This window comes from Phodopus roborovskii, unplaced genomic scaffold (assembly GCF_943737965.1).
Source record: "Phodopus roborovskii unplaced genomic scaffold, PHOROB, whole genome shotgun sequence".
NCBI classification, from domain to species: Eukaryota; Metazoa; Chordata; class Mammalia; order Rodentia; family Cricetidae; genus Phodopus; species Phodopus roborovskii.
Window position 1 is genome coordinate 27,139,098 of NW_026125281.1, and position 17,509 is coordinate 27,156,606.

The 17,509-nt window shown below is 37.3% G+C and overlaps 1 pseudogene; it reads left to right on the plus strand.

Annotated features, from left to right (window-relative positions):
* The first annotated feature begins 14,391 nt into the window (after positions 1–14,391).
* On the plus strand, positions 14,392–14,496 carry LOC127233739 (uncharacterized; annotated as a pseudogene).
* The last annotated feature ends 3,013 nt before the right edge of the window (positions 14,497–17,509 follow it).

Here is a 17,509-nt window from a genome sequence, read left to right on the forward strand (position 1 = left end):
TATGTTAATCCATGCCTGGAACACAGGAATGAAACCTACTTGGTCATGGTGGATGATTTCTCTGATGTATTCTTGGATTTGGTTTGCCAATATTTTATTGAGTATTTTGCAACAATGTTCATGAGGGATATTAGTCTGTTTTCTTTCTTAATTGTGTCTTTGTGAGGATTGGGTACAAAGGTGATTGTAGCCTCATAAAAAGAGTTTGGTAACAAACCTTCTGTTTCTATTGGGTGGAACAATTTGAGGGGTATTGGTATTAGCTCTTCCTTGAATTTCTGGTAGAGTTCTGCAGTGAAGCCATCTGGCCCTGGGCATTTTTGGTTGGAAGGCTTTCAATGACTGCTTCTATTTCATTAGGTGTTGAGTTATAGGTCTAATTATGTTGTTTGTCTGTTCCTGATTTAATTTTGGTGATAGTTATCCAGACATTTGTCCATTTCCTTTGAATTTTCAAATATGTGTAGTACAAGTTTTCAAAGTATGACCTGAAAATTGTCTGGATTTCCTCTGTGTCCATTGTTATGTCCCCCTTTTTGTTTAAGATTTTATTAATTTGCATGTTCTCTCTCTCTCTGATTTTTTATTAGTTTGGATAAAGGTTTGTCTATCTTGTTGATTTTCTCGAAAAACCAATTCTTTTTTGCATTGATTTTTTTTTGTATTGTTTTCTACTTTATTGATTTCAGCCCACAAATTGATTATTTCCTGGTTGATTTTAGAGAAGATTTCATGAGAAGAAGGTATATTCCTTTGTGTTTGGATGGAATGTTCTATAGATGTCTGTTAAACCCAATTGAGACATAACTTCTGTTAGTTCTTTTGTTTATTGTTAAGTTTCTGACCGGTGGTCCTGTTTAGTGGTGAGAGTGGAGTGTTGATGTCTCCCACTATAAGTGTGTGATGATTTATGTGAGCTTTGAATTTTCATAGTGTTTCTTTTATGAATGTGGGTGCCTTTGTATTAGGGGCATAGATGTTCAGAACTGAGACTTTGTGCTGATGGAATTCTCCTGCAATGAATACGAAATGACCGTCTTCATTTCTTTTGATTATTTTAGGTTTGCAGTCTAACTTGTTAGATATTAGGATAGCCACACCTGCTTGCTTCTTGGGTCCATTTGATTGGAAGGTCTTTTCCCAGCCCTTTACCCTGAGGTAATGCCTATCTTTGAAGCTTAGATGCATGTCTTGTATGCAGCAGAAGGATGGATTCTGTCTTCATATCCATTCTGTTAGCCTGTGTCTTTATATAGGCGAGTTATGACCATTAATTGAGGGAAAGTATTGACCATTGATTGTTAAAGCTTGTGTGTTTTAGATTTGTTGTTGTTGGTGGTATTGTGAATATATTTGTTCTACTTTACCCTTAAGTTCTGGTGAATTGGGATTATCTATTGCCTACATCTTTGTGAGAGTAGTTAACTTTCTTGGGTTGGAGTTTACCTTCCAGAACTTTCTGGAGGGCTGAATTTGTAGATACATATTGGGAAAATCTGGCTTTGTCATTAAATATCTTGTTTTCTCCATATATAGTGATTGAGAGTTTTGCTGGGTATAGTAGCCTGGGCTGGCATCTGTGGACTCTTAGTACTTGTAGAACATCTATCCAGGACCGTCTGGCCTTGAGAGTTTCCATGGAGAAGTCGGGTGTAACATTGATAGGTCTGCCTTTATAGGTTACCTGTCCTTTTTCCCTCATGCTCTTAATGTTCTTTCTTTATTCTGTATGTTAATTGTTTTGATTATTATGTGTTGAGGGGTCTTTTTTCTTTGCCCCAGTCTATTTGGTGTTCAGTATGCTTCTTGTATTTTCATGGGCATGTCCTTCTTAAGATTGGGAAATTTTCTTAAATGATTTTGTTGAATATGTTTTCTTCACCTTTGATCTGGGTTTCTTCATCTTCCTCTATGGCTATTATTCTTAAGTTTGGCTTTTTCATGGTGTCTCACATTTCCTGGATGTGATGTGTTAAGGATTCTTTGGATTTACGATTTTCTATGTCAATGAATTATTTCTTCTAGTTTATTTTCAGCTCCTGAGATTCTCTCTTCCATCTCTTGTATTCTGTTGGTTATGCTTGTGTCTATAGTTCTTGATCATTTTCTCAGTTTTTCTATTTCCAGCATTCCTTCAGTTTGTTTTTTTCTTTTTGTCTCTATTTCAGTTTTCAAGTCTTGCACCATTTCCTTCACCTGTTTAATTGTTTTTCTTGGCTTTCCTTACTTTCTTTAAGAAATTTGTTCATTTCTTCCAATATTTTGTTTGTTTTTAATTCCATTTCTTTAAGGGACTTTCTCACATCATCTTTGAGGGCCTCTATCATGTTTATGAAGATATTTTTATATCTTCTGCTTCATCTGCTATGGGGTGTTCAGATCTAGTTGCTGTAGAGTCCCTAGATTCTGGTGGTGTCATGTTTGTCTTTCTATTGTTAGGTGTTTTCTTGTATTGCTGTCTTCCCAATGCTTCCTCCAGGAGGTGCAGGTGGGGTATATATTTTACTCCTCCAGTGGGTTTAGGTGCATCAGAAGTTCGATGTCTGTAGCTCTATGTGATCCTAGCTGTGTAGGAGGTCTCTCTTCATGCAGAGGCCAGGCGATGGAGGTCAAAGATCAGGCTCCAGCAGAGGACCTGCAATGGGTGTCAAAGATCTGCAGGCTGGGACTCAGGATGTTTCTGTGCTGATAGGCAGATCTAGCTGGGGCCAGGCACTCCCCAGCTAAGGCCTCTTTAATAGAGGCCCAGTGATGGAGGTCAAGAATCCAGCCACAGGGACTCAGGATGGCCCTGAGGGGATAGGTGGATTTCTGATTTCTGGGAGGGGCCCAGAACTCAAGTAGAGGATGGGCAGTGGGGGTCAGAGACCTAGCAGGTGGAGATTCCAGGTGGTCCTGTGTGGATAGGCAGGTGTAGTGTGCTCAGAGCTCCAGGAAGTTCCATGAAGGTGGCAAGATTATTGGCTCCACCCTATGTCCCAGTGCTCAAGCAGAGCAGTGGGACAGTGGGCAGGGTAGGGCACAGGATAGGGGGCGCTATTCTTATTCTTACTTTTCACAGTGTACCAGATTTCCTGGATGATTTGTCTTAAGAATCTTTGTGTGTGTGTGTGTGTGCGTGTGTGTGTGTGTGTGTGTGTGTGTGTGTGTGTGTGTTGTTTAACATGTTCTTTGGGTGCTGAATGTATTTCTTCTGTTGTATATCCTATACTCAAGATTCTCTCTTCTATCTCTTGCATTCAGTTGGTGATAATTGCATCTGTACTTCTGGTTCATTTACCCAGATTTTCCATTTCCAGAATTCCCTCAATTTGTGCTTTCTGTATTACTTCCACTTGCATTCTCAGATCTTGCACACTTCCCTTAACTTGTTTGTTTGTTTTTTATTGTCATTCTTTAAGGGATTTACTTATTTCCTCCATTTTTTTTCTTTTCTTCGGTTTCTTTATGATACTTTTTCAGTTCCTTTTTAAGGACCTCTCTCATATTCATGAAGCTGTTTTCAAGGTTGTTTTCCTGTGTTCTACCTACATTGGAATAGACATGTCTGTTGTAGGATAGCTGGGTTCTGATGGTACCATATTACTCTGGCCATTGTGTTCTCACACTGGTGTTTAGACATATGGGTTTGGGATTATTATAGGTCTAAGGTACTGATTTCTGAGTTTGTCTTTGTTGCATGGATGTTTTGTTCCTTGGCTTCTCTTTCCCCTTTGGTCTTCTGATTATTGTGACCTGGAACTCTGTTGTCTGGTGTGAAGTCTGATCCACTAGGGTCTCTGTCCTAGTTGAGGGCTGGAGTTCTGATGGCTAACTAGGCCTTTGGTGCAGCATCTGTTCTTCTGGCTGAGTCTGTTCATCTGACTGTTTTGGCCTGCATCCAAGCAGTGGAGGTCTTCCAGGGTTGAAGACAGGGCCCAGCAATGGGCTGTTAATGATTGTGAGGGGCTGATCAACACCAGGGAGATGTGTGGTGGTAGAGAGCTCCCAGAGAAACATATCATTACTGAATAACCTGGCCCTAAGCCCCAGCATGGAACAACTGTGTCTGCGGTCCATGCAGGTCACCCTGCTGGATGACAGAGAGCACAGGGCAGCAGCACTGTCAGCAGCCTCTAAGCACAATAGTCATGCAGAGCACCAGTAAGAAGGAAAGAAGGACAGGCTGATATGCAGTGACCTGGACCCTTTGAAGACTGAGGCCCTAATACATTGTCTAGCTGCACAATCACCCTGGTTCTTGTAAGGAGTTGGGATTTTCCTCCCGCCGCTAGTCTTGTCCCGCCACTGCACCAGCCCCAAATAACACACAGAGACTGTATTTGATATTATGCTGTTGGCCAGGTACTAGTTTCTTATCGGCTAGCTCTGTCTTAATTATTAACCCATTTCTATGTATTTCCACGTGGTCTTACCAGGGAGAGGCAGCTGGCGGTTCTGCCTTCTCCAGACTCTCCATCTTGACTCCTCCTTACCACTTCCTCTTTCCTCCTTGTCTCCTAGTCCCTCCTATCTTCCTTTCCTATTGGCCAACAGTGCTTTATTCATTAGCCAGTATGAGAAACATATTTACAGAATCACATCTCCCATCAGGTTCTGATCAACAACTGTGTATACCAGATGAAGAATGGTTCATTTTCTGAATTGGACCTACTCAAAAGACCTGTATGGCCCATGCTACCCATGAAGACCACTGCCTTGGGCCATGTGGAGGTCTGTGGTCCTACTGTAACTGGAGACTATGTTGATGTCCACGGCACATGTTGTTATACAAGGCCATGTGAGTGTCAATTGTGTGTTCTGTAGCCTGAAGCAATGTTGATATCCTTGGGATATGGCCATGTCCACGGCCAGGCAAAAGCAGAGGCCATGTTGATGTTTGTGGTCTGTCCTGCCACAAGAGAGCATGCTGAAGGCCATGGTACTTGCCTACACCATAAACCATGTGGATGTCCATGATACATGCTACCTCCCACTGACTGTAAAGGTCAAGGAAGCTACTTTTGCTATTGCATTGGTGACTGTAGACTCACAGTTGGGAAAAAAAAAAAAAACCTTAGAAGCCTTCTGTAACAACCAAGGAGTACATGGTCAACACAAATTGGACTTGTGGTTTTAGGATTTCTTTTCTCTTTCTCTCTTTTTTACAGGGGATCCCAAGGGCAGGGGTAGACCTGGGAGTACTGGGGAGTGTGAAATTCCCAAATAATCAATAAAAAATTATGGAAAACAAGAACTATGTATTTACAGTACATGAAATTTACACCAATTTAAGAGAGCAGGAAAGAACTGAATTGTAAGCCCTCAAGGAGGTAAGAATTTAGAAAGTACTTATTCATAAAGTCCTAACCCAGCATAGTTCAAAACACATGAGTTGTAGTTATCTTGGCTTGCTTAAATAAAGCTAGCTTCCCAAAAGCACAATTCAAATTTCAGCTATAGAAAATATTGGGGGGTAATTTAGTGTGGGATCTTCATTTCAAAAATATTTACAAAAATGAGAGACACATTCATGATTAGGGACAATGACATCCCATGCTTAAATGTCAGTTATTGGCAATTGGTTAAGAATTTAAGTGTTATTTCTGGGTCACTTAGAAATAACCCTAAATGACACCTCAGAAACACTAGAAAGAAAAAATTTGTTCAGGAAATAAAAAAAAAAAAAGAGATGATGATGTTAGTGAGATTTGAACTAAGCCTGTATGCCAGGTCCTGATGACTAGTCCATACTCTGGAGAGTTAAGATGCTCAAGTGAGAGGAACTTAGTGAAGGTGATCAGCTTAGCAATACAAACAAGAAAAGTGTTTGTGACAAAAGATGAAGAATATCCTAGAAAATGAGAAGCCAGGGAAATATTCATACTGGTGAAACTCTGAGATATTTCCTGACATTTAAAGCACAAAAGATAAAGTGCTAGAAATAGATCCCAACTTAGAAAGGAGTGACAATCCACTGAGGCTCAGAGAAGATGTTCATCCATATGTTAAGTTAGATGACAGGAAGGAGAAGACAAGTACTGTTGAAACTATTTTGGAGAAGTTCTTTTTATGAAATAATATGCTTCAATTCTTAAAATTTCTAAGCTTCTAAGTTTCAGCATTGAAAAAATAATAATAGTTTTATCACTTTTGATGTGCTACATAGTAGTAGACTTATTTTATTTTTGATTCTTAAAAAAAAAAATTCCACAGCCAAGTATCAAGCATAGGTCTGGGATATCAGTGGAAGAGAGGGGGGAAGAATTATACAAACAAGGAGGCTCAAGATCATGATAGGGAAATCTGGAAACTCGTGGACTCTAGACCAAGAACTGAGGAGCCTGCATGAGACTGAACTAGGCCCTCTGCATATGGGAGACAGTGTGTAGCTTAGTCTATCTGAAGGGCCCCTCATATTATGACCAGGATCTATCCCTGATGTATGATCTGACTTTCTAAAGCCCATTCCCTATGGTGGTGCTCAGCCTTGATTTGGGGGCAACGGAGGGCCTTGGTCCTGCCTCAATTTAATGTTCCAGGCTTTGTTGACTCCCCATGGGAGACCTTATCTTTTGGATGGGGCATGGGTTGGGGGAATGTGGGAGAAGTGGGAGGAAATGAGGGAAGGGGAGCTGTGGTTGGTATGTAAAATCAATAAAAATTTAAAATAAAAATATTTTCAAAAATGTTTGAGGTAGAATCTCTCTATATTGCCCTGGATGATCAAAAATTCCTATGTAGATCAAACTGGCCTTGAACTCAGAGAGACCCAGCTGCTAGGATTAAAGGGAGTGAGCCATCATACTTGGTTTCTTGTTTTTAATTCTATTTTTGATTGATATATAAACATATAGAAATTTTACCTGCTAATGGATGAGATACTGTGTGAGATTTTGATCCAAGTGTACCCTGTGTAAGTTTTAAATCAGGTGACATTTCTCCTCAGACATTTATCTTTCTTTAGGGTAGAAATTGTCAAACTTCAAAATGTAACTTTTTTACTATAACTTAGCCAGAACTTCTTTCTTCTGTTTAATTGTAACCGAGTACCCATGGGCCAGCATCCCCTACCTTCCCCTTCTCCCTGCTTTCCTCATGCACCAACAACCACCACTCTAGTCTCAGTTTCTGGGCAATCATCAATTTAAGATCCCACCTAAAAATGACATCCTGAGGGTTTTATCTTTCTGTGCTATTACTTCACTTAATGAATGATTTTTAGTTCTGTTCTTGTCACCGAAGGATAGATTTCATTCCTTTTTAAGCCTGTATAATATTCCACTGCACATCTATAACACATGTTCTTTATCCACTCTTCATTCAAGGAATGTGGATTGTTTCCATTTCTCAGCTGTGGTGAAGAGTGATGCAGGGAATGTGGAAAGGCAGATGGCCCTTGACTGTACTTATTTCGCATTGCTTAGGCAAATGCAAAGTAATAGAATCATCTGATTGTATTGTTTTTGTTACTGTAATAAAATACCCTGATCAAAATGACAGAAGGATGTTTGTTTGGGCTTACAGTTCCAGAAAGGCAGTCCGCAGTTGCAGGGGAGGAAAAGCAACAAGCAACTGAAACAGGAAACATAGAGATCACATCTTCAGCCTCACATACAAAGCAGGGAAAGCAAATTAGGAGTGGGGTGAGGCAATGAACTTTCTGTGCATCCTAAAGTTCCATCATTCTCCCATACCATACCACCAACTGGAGACTCTGTGTTCAATACATGAGCCTACAGGAAAGTTTCCTCATTTACGGCCACACTGATCATATGACAATTTTTCTGGAATTTATGAGGATATTCCATTCTGTTTTACATAATTTGTCTATAGTAATTTACATTTTTCTCCACATCCTTGCCAGCACCTGTTATTTTACTCACATGGCTGTTGCCATTCACATTGGAGTGAGGTGATCACTCATTGTGGTTTTCCTTCACCTTTGTCTGACAAGAAAGCGTTTTTGTGAACCTGTTATCTACATTATCTACTTACATAGAATCCATATTTCTCTAAAGTTCACTTGTTACACATTTTCCACTGTAATTTGTGCCTCTTAACTTTGTCAGCCATCAGTTGACATGATTCAGTGCTATCTAGCTGCCCTTTTTCTGGATATATATGTCTAGTGCTGGTCTCCTGACTCATTTCCCAGTATTTCTACAATTTCTCAAATGCTATTGTCTGTGATGCTGTGCCCTTTGAAGAATTCCACTCCAGTAAAATATGGCTATGAGTGGGTCTCAGAAAATAAACACAACTGGAAGACTGAAGTGAGTCTTTAATAGCATTGAAGATTAGAGATAGAATTTTGTCCTTATATGTGTGCTGCCACAAAAAGGTGTAGCCCTGACTTTTGTGGTTTGTATGAGAATGCCCCCCATAGTTGCACACATTTGAATGCCTAGTAAACAAGGAGTGGAACTGTTTGTGAAGGCTGAGTAGATGTGGCCTTGTTAGAAAGATGTCACTGGGGGCAGATTGTGAGCTTTTAAAAGCCCACAGTCCCAATTCTCTTCCTCCTCCTCCTTCTTATCCCCCTCCTCCTCTCTTCACAGCAATATAACAGGAACTGAATCAGCTACTGAAAGAATCTAACCAGGACAGGACAGATCTCTTTGAAGACTGGAAGTAGGTAGTTTTCTGTAGTTTGCATATCAAAGACAGAGCCCATTTGAAATCCTTGCTATAGTATGGATCTCTCTGCCCCTCTTCCCACTGATTCTCTGCTTAGAAAAAAAAATTCATCAGTAAAATTCCAAGTAGTCACACTAAACTACTCACAGTTCAGAATGCCTCTCATGTTGAAACCAAGTATGAAAACGTAAAGAACTCAGAATTAATGACTGCAATTTATGTATACTCTTCTGAAGATGGGAAAATAGTCTTAGAAAATAATGTCCAATGTGTGGTAATGTGGTAAATTTTATGTTGTTCGTTTTGTGCATCATGTGTCTAAATTTAAGCAAGCTTTGGAAGCTTTCAATCTCTAACATAAATATAAGTATTTTACAAATAGAGTCAAATGGCCAGAACCACCAAGAGATTTAATGAACTCACTGATGCTTCATGTGACAGGAATCCAAAATTAATCAAGGAAAAGTGAAGACCTTATGGCATAGATAGGACCTACAGCTTTATGAGGTTAACTCAGTATATACAAAAAGAAAAGGGCTCATATCCAGTGAAAGTAAACCATCTGTTTATGTTCATTGAAATATTCATGAACTGTACTCCTGATTTGATATGATAATATTTTTCGAGCATGCCACAAAATTGTAGAATACAACATGTTCTTTTTTGTATATGACTTTTGTTGAGTGGGGTATTTAGATAAGATGGTGGTACAAGCCCAACATCTAAGACACATTTTGTCATTTAGGAGATAAAACGTATGCCAAAATTCAAACAATATTGTCACCAATTGTAACTAAATTAGGATTGGCAAGTATTTGCAATGTTATTCCCGATTATGACTAACAACAGGCTAGTTCTCACTTTCCTCTTTGTTTATGGCATTAGTAAGTACAAAACACTGAAGAATAGTACGATAAAAAAGCATCTGAGATAAATCATAATGAAAATATATGAAAACCTATTAATTCTAGAATTTGCTTCTATATTTTTGAGCTGCAAAACCCAACTAATAATTAGAGAAAAAAACATATGCTTTCGAAGTTACTCAAGTCTCTGAGGAGAACATCAATGTTTTTCAATTTTTTTACTTCATTTTTAAGATTATAATATAATTACACTATTTTCCTTTTCTCTTTCCTCCCTCCAAAGACTCCCAAAACCCCTCCTTGCTATTTTCTTTCAAATTCATGTCCTCATTTTTATGTTTTGTTCTTTCATGCATATGTACAGATAACAATAACCTTCTCAGTCTGTATAATGTTACTTGCATGCGTTTTCCAGGCTGTCAAATGGGTATTGGATAATCAATTGGTGAGAAGGCACTATGTTCTTTCATAATCTTGTTCCATATGAAATACTTGGCATTGATTTACAGCCTTGAGACCCTTAACTATGTGCAAATATTGACATTTTTCTAAGGTCCCTGTAGTAGGAAAATATTTATAAGTCCAATAGTGTTTTTATGAGAACTAGTTCTTATTAGTCATGCAGGCATATACCTACTGTCCAAGCTACATGGATTGCTTGATATGACAAGAAGAAGAAGACAAGTAGCACTTTAACTATTTTTATATACTTTTAAAGAAATAATATACTTTCATTATCAAGATTATTTTGATTTTCATTTTTTTGTTATTAAGAATATAGCAAACCAAAATATAAAAAGAGACAGACAGACAGGTTAAAAAATATTCAAATTAAGTATTCAAGACATTCAATAGACACAAACTGGGAAAGCTGAAGCAATCAGCTATATTTTCAACGTGAGCTTTCTTCCAGGAATGAGCTACCTATGACTGAATTTCCAATTTCTCTTTCCCATTCTAGGCACTTTTAAAACAGAAATAATATTTTTTATTCTTGGAAACTTTCATACATATATACTCTGTATATTGATCATATCCATCCACCATTACCTCTTTCCAATTTCTGCTAGTGCCTTCCACCATATCTCTCTCCCAATTTCATATTCTTTTATAATTTTTATTAATAACCCCCATGTCCAACTAGTGTTATCCATATGTACATGGGTTTGTCACCATTTAATGGGACATGAATATCCAATAGACATATCCTCAAAGGCCTCAAAAGCCCGCTCCCCAATTTTCAAGATTTCTAATGTTTTAAATTCCAGTTTTATAACAACATCAGTTTTATTAGAAGAATTCACTAAGCATGCGATTGAGATAGGCATGGTCTACACATTGAGAACTTAACATAAAAAAAAAAGTCAGAAAGATAAATGGTAAAGAACTTCAAGTAGGCAGATCAAGGCTGCTCTGTGTCCATGGACCATTGGAATTAATATTGATAATATGACAATGAAACTTAAAACAGTGCAATATCCTCAAGATATCAACGCCATTCCTTGCAGATGTAAAAACCCATATATTGGAATCCATGTGAGAGTTCAAAAGACTCTAAAAGAGCTAAAGCAATCATGAACAAAAAGAGAAATAGTGGAGGCATACTGATACCACAAGATTCTACAGGGCTACAGTGACTAACACAACATATTAGTAAAGAAATAGACTTATATGTCAGTGGAATAGGATAGAGACCCCAGAAGTGAGCCTACCTAGCTATAGCTACCTGATTCCAAAAACAGGTGCTAAAAGTACATGAAGGAGAAAAGACAACTTTTTCAACAAATGAAGCTGAGAAAACTTGATGTCCTTGTGTAGAAAATAAGAGTAGGTCTGATTCTTCTGTACAAAAGTCAATTCAAAATGTATGAAAGCTCTTAATGTAACATTTGAAACTGTAAAAGAAAAACAAGATTTAGTCTTTAAAGTATTTTCTAAACATGACCCCAGTAGTTCAGGAAATAATAAAAAATAATTGACAAATTACACTCTGTGAATTTAAAAGACTTTGGAAAGAAATAACAGAAAACATAAATGACCTATAGAATGGTTCATCTGCCAGAGGATTACTATCCAAAATGTGGAAAAAAGTATAAATGCTAAAGTAATCCAATCAGAAATGGTGAAATGATCTGAAGAGATACTTCTTTAAAGTACAAAAATCTGATAAATGTGTTTAAATAAAACTATTCAGCATCTTTAGCATCATGGAAATGGAAATGAAAACTATGCTGAATTCCATCTCACTCCATGAGAACAATTTTAGATGGATAGATAGGATAGATAGATAGATAGAATAGATAGATACAATAATTGATGGATGGATACATAAGTGACATATGATGAACAAATAATAAAGATAGGTAGATGATAAATAAATAGATGATAGAAGATAGACAGACAGACAGACATATAGATAGATAGATAGATAGATAGATAGATAGATAGATAGATAGATCACTAGATGATAGACAAAGGGCACTGAAACTGGCCGCAGAGCCACTGAACTACACTCTAGGATTCTCCTCACTGGAAATGTGATATTATAAACTACTTGACTGGTTGCACAAGTTTATAAACATAAATATCAGAAGGACACTATGATAAAGTCATTATTTTAAAGAGCTAGTCTTGACAAGGGCCTTAATCAGGCAGATATAGAAGAAAATCTGAAAGAGCAGTAAAGGTAATTTTTAATAGCAAACATTAAAAAGATGAGGCTACATTAAGAAAACGGCAATGGGAATGATGGGAGTACAGACCATAATCATTTACGATAAGTGAAAACCAAGGTTCTAATGACAGACAGTGAGAAAGGGAAGTGAGTAGAAAGGGGTGGTTATAAGAAAACCTTACTGGCAGGAAGACAGCCTGAGACATTCATGGTTTGGGCATATCTAGTTAAGGCAGGAAGTAAAGGTGAAAGACAGGGTTTGGGGTGAGTGAAGGATGATACATGACATATTTATTTCTGAGCACATTGCATTTGAGTTTCCTTCAATTAATCTGTGTGGAACTTTGCAGAAGAAAATACAAGTCTGGATCTGGAGCTTAGAATAGAGATTGGAATTGGTCACACAACCTTGGCAACATATGGTGCATTCTAGCCTTTCCACTTTGAATTTTATTTTCAACAAAGAAGACAAGCCAAAGGGAATGTGTGTTTATTTTTTTCTGTGATCATCTGTTCCAAAAATAGAGGTTATGTCTTTTTATGTAATTTGTTAAAACATGCTGAATTTATAAGAGAAGAAAATAGACAATCCCAAAAGATTATGTGCATAATGACAACTTCAGTTATCTATATTTTAAATGACAGTCAAATATAAAGTCTCAGAACTGGAGGACAGACTAATAGCAGCCAGGGTTGGACAGAGGTACTAAAGGAAAGTGGTTATTAAAGGGCAACATCAGGGAAGTTTCGGGTGTCAGAATTGTTGTATATTTGGTGGTGTGACTCCATGTAGTTAAATTATGTATAACTAAACACACACAAATGCAAGAATAACCAGATAAAGCAGAGTTCATATTGATACATTCTATTAAGGTGGCTATCTTGGTTGTGACACTAAGTCATGGTTTCCAATAACATGCCACTATGGCAAACTAAAGATATGGAGGATTCCTTCAGTGTTTCTTGTAAATGTATGCCAATCTAAGTTTCGTAATAGAAGGCTCATTTTAAAAAAATATTTAAGCAAAGTGATTTTGAATGGAGAAAGCAATGTACAAGGTCTCCCTTTTTTCCTCCTATCTCCCCATGTTCTTCCTTGCTTCTGGAAAGGGCTGTGGCAAGTTTGTAAGAACAGGATCAGAAGAAAGAGAAACTATTTTCCAAGCCTAAAGATGACTTGCCTCCTTTGAGATGGAGTTGGTTAAGCATATTGGAGGAGTGGAGAAAACAAACAAGAGAACAAAGAAAAAGATGGGTAAGTCCTAAGGCAACACCAGGCAGCTGGACTGAAGGCTAGGCATATTCCAGTGAAGATCTTGCTACTATGACATTTCCTAAGGAATCATGAAGGGAATAGCAACAGACTTCTTGATCACAGATTCCCAATCTTGTATGATTCATTGCTATCCTGTGCTAGTCAACCTAATCATTAGCACATAAAAGGACATCCCTAGGCCAGCAACCAGCACCTTACTCAGTGCTATACATAGAAATGCTTATCCATGACCTCATATGTTTGTAGGAATAACCAAATTGCTCCTAATAGTCCAGGGTATTTATGAATACCAATAAAGGAGGATAAAATTGGAAGTTCAAGAAATTGTATCCATCTATGGATATTTAAGGGATTACAACACATTGGATCATCTTGAGACCTCTCCACTTCTTGCCCATGACAAGTTGGCTACCTAATTTCTTTATTATGAAATCTGAGATATTATTTGAGGGGGAAGGGAGTACACCTAAACTCAAAATCAAAAATCTCTTATTATTCTCCAAACTATTTTCTGAGATAGGGTCTTGTTCAACCCAGAGTTTATTTTGGATGGAGACTGGCATTAGCTAGTGAGCTCAATCATTTGCCTGTCTCCATTTACAGAAATGAGGTTATAGACATGTGCCACTATGCCTGGATTTTTATATGGGTGCTGGGGATCCATACTTGCATCCTCAGGGCTGCAGAACAAGCACTTTGTCTAGTAGGCTATCTCCTATCTCCAAACCTAAGCTATCTTCTACCTATTCTGCATCACCAGCAAATTCTTCTTTAGTGGCTGGATTTTGGTGGTGCATACCTTTATTCCCATCACTCAGGAGGCAGTGGCAGGCAGATCTCTGTAAATATGAGGCTAGTGCAATCTACAAAGTGAGTTCCAGGACAGGATCCAAAGCTACACAGAGAAACCCTGTCTTGAAAAACCAAAAAGTAAAAATAAATAAATAAGTCAAATGATGACTTTTAACTTTAAGAGTCTAATGCACAGAAAGGTAAAGGAACTCTCCATGAAACCCATGGAGAAGAGTTTACACCTCCTCCTTGGATCCAGAGTTACAGATGAAAAATTAAAAAAAAAAATTAGCTTCAATGTTCTACATATAAGACTTCTTTCTTATAGAACAAAGTAGCATCAAGACAACTGAAGAATTTTTCAAAGCTGTGTATTTAGTAGAGTGTACTTCTTGCAGCTGTCTACACAGTTCAAGTTTCCAGTCACTGCCACTTACATTCTTGTACCCACTTCACAATCTGCATAAAGGATTCATCCTTCATCTCCTCTAACTGTCCAGTCATCCACATAGTGGAGGCACATCTGTTTCCCCTCCAAAATACTCTTACCAGATGTTCTATACTGTGTTTCCAAAATAAGGTTTATTGACATTCTTAAGAGGGGAAGAAATCCAGAGATAGTGATACTCTCCGAACACTTATTACTCTGAGATGTTTTACATTTGCCCACTGCACTTATAGCATTGGAGATTCTTACTAGCATATTTATATTACATTATGATAAAAATTTTCCAGCTCTTTCATTACTGTATGTAAGTGTATATTGACACCTATGTTCATAAGTAGTCATCATGAACATGCAACTTCCTTCTCCCCTGAACGTCATTTCATTAGGACAAGACAGCTCTGTCAAGATGGGGATCTCAAGATTGTACAGAGAGCTTTGGGAATTGTTCTTCTATCTTCTTAGTCTTTATATGTGAATGCCTGTGTTGCAGTAAAGTGAAATTATTTATTTTTTAAATTTTTAAACAAATTTAATATGTAATTTAAAAGATATTTAGATTTTTTATTAAAAGCAATTTTTGTACAACATACGCTATTATGATTTCCCTCCCTCCAACTCCTCTGAGATACTAGTTCTTCTCCCTTTCTTTGTCTATCTCTTTTAAAAACTAGTAAGAAAATAAACAAACAAAAACAAAGCAAATCAGAATTTTTTAAAAGGGAAGGTAAGACCCTTGCTGAAGCTCATCTGGTCCAAAACTGTTCTAAGGCATCAAAAAGTGGAGCTTTATCAAACATGAAGAAAAAAATCTCATCTTATTTTCCTTGTTGCTTGGCTTTTTTCATAGGGGGGGTAGACAAATTCATGTAAAAGAATTTTCTCCAACATCATTGTAACTCCAAGGATATTATTCTGACATGAAAAATTCCATTATGTGAATGAAGAATGAGTTTTTAAATAAAAATATCATCCTTGCTTTTAGTACCATCTCTTTGTGTTTGTAAGGGTGTTTTATAGGATGATGGCATTGCTAGAGCAGCTCCTTGAGGATGTTAATGGTCCACTATGGCAAGGCTTAAGTAAAATCACTTTGGCTTCCTGGTGTGATTTCAAAAGGCAGTATACATTTTAGTGTGCTGACAATAAAACACAAAGCAAGAGGTAGAATTATGTGTTGGTTATTTGATACTTGTTTTAAACAGTCATAGTTTATTTTGATGTTGTGGTGCTGAAGTAAAAGAAGACAGAAAAGATTAATTATTTGATACTGCTTTATTGATTTACCTAAATCACTAAATAAAAGATGTGTGTACTACCCTTTCACCAAGCATGATTTCACTTGCTACCTAGAACAAAATGATCTGGAGAAATACCTGAAACAGTGAGCCATTGCCTTTAATAACCTGCTGACTGTCGCATATACTTCTGTAAAATATTACTTGCTTGCTTTACCCCTTTTGTGGGTTTAGAATACAAAAAGAAAATACAAAGTGGATCTGGCATTAAAACTCATGAAGAGCTGTCCTAGCCAGGGTCCACAAGTGACCTCTTCCACTTTCACTGGTGTGAGAGTGCTTGTTCCAGCAAGATGAGTGCAACAGTAGGCATTGATGTGCAGAAACGACAACATTGGTGGTAACTAAATTGTGGAACTATCTGTTTCCAAAAAACATAATACTTCTGATAATCTCTACCTTCCCCCAAAAAAGGCTTGTGACAACTACATTCAGGAAAGCCAAGATCTGAAGTAATCAGGTGACCAGTCAATGTCTCATACCAACAATCTATGTAACTTGCTGTCAGGGAACACATAGCCAAAGCACACCCATTGAAGTACAACAGAAAATAGAAAACTATAACTGTAATTACAATGAATGAATGAATGTCATGGAAAGCATCATTGTGGCCAGTACTGAGAGGGCAACTGAGAGAATGCAAACACAGAAAACACATTTCAAAGAAAGAAATGTAGAAGAGAAAGGAAATATGCTATCAAATGCTAGCCATCATAATTATCTAACAGTAAAAGACCAATTCTCAGATTAGATTCGTGGGTCCTTAACTGCCAGGAAGAGAAGGAAATTCACAAAATTTAGACAGATAATACCAGAAATGGAGAGGCAGTTATGCAGTTGTTCAAACAACAGTGTCTATGCAATTGTGGTACATGTTGTACATGTTGGCTTGCTTCAAAAAATTCCAAGGGCTGTAGAAATTTAATTTTTAAGGCAAACAAGACTATAGAAGGCATTCCCAGCAGAAATGAACCTGATTCTAAAAAAACTCAGATTACTTGTTCCATGACCCCCAAGTAATAATTGGCAATTGGGAAAAGAAGTCTTATCTGCATATAGCAAAGACTAGTCAATAAGTCAGGTGCCAAAGCAGAAAAAGCAGCTCAAATGAGATGTGGGGTATAGAACAGAAATCGAGGCATGGAAACTGTGTGTCAGTACTAAAAAACAAAAATAGTTCCCAAAAATGTATGATAACTATTTTATTGTTTTAAGACAGGACACTTCTCCATTTACTTCATGAATCGAGTAATACCCTAACAAAAATGAGTCAAAGGCATTACAAACAAAAAAAAATCATATACCAGTATTCCTTATAGTAAAGACACAAAATAGTCAACATAGTATAAACAATATAATTCAGTAATATATAAAAAATTACCATAAAATAGAGTATTTTTTGAGGATGTAAGGTATATGTAATATTTGGAAGTCAATCAGTGCAATTCATAATATTAGCTGGCTAAGGAAAGATAGCATCTTAATGATATAGTTCGGATGTGATTTGCACCACTCAAAGTTTCATGTTTTAAAGGCTTG